Here is a 375-nt window from a genome sequence, read left to right as displayed (position 1 = left end):
AATAGGGGGTCAGTGATGGAGGCCTGGGTCATTCACTACCAAGTAATAGGGAGTCAGTGATGGAGGTCTGGGCCATTCACTACCAAGTAATAGGGGATCAGTGATGGAGGCCTGAGCCGTCCACTACCAAGTAATTGGGGATCAGTGATGGAGGCCTGAGCCATTCACTACCAAGTAATAGGGGGGTCAGTAATGGAGGCCTGGGCCATTCACTACCAAGTAATAGGGAGTCAGTGATGGAGGCTTGGGCCATTCACTACCAAGTAATAGGGGCCAGTGATGGAGGCCTGGGCCATTCACTACCAAGTAATAGGGGCCAGTGATGGGGGTCTGATACATTCACTACCAAGTAATAGGGGCCAGTGATGGGGGTCT

The 375-nt window shown here is 52.3% G+C and overlaps 1 long non-coding RNA gene across 1 annotated transcript in view; it reads left to right on the top strand.

Moving 5' to 3' along the window:
- The window catches only part of LOC140336842 (uncharacterized), a 17,970-nt gene that overhangs the window by 1,070 nt on the left and 16,525 nt on the right, over positions 1-375 (top strand). The gene's annotated exons all lie outside the window — the stretch shown is intronic.

The sequence above is a fragment of the Pyxicephalus adspersus genome, chromosome 8 (assembly GCF_032062135.1).
Source record: "Pyxicephalus adspersus chromosome 8, UCB_Pads_2.0, whole genome shotgun sequence".
NCBI lineage: Eukaryota > Metazoa > Chordata > Amphibia > Anura > Pyxicephalidae > Pyxicephalus > Pyxicephalus adspersus.
This window is presented reverse-complemented; position numbering and strand designations above follow the sequence as displayed.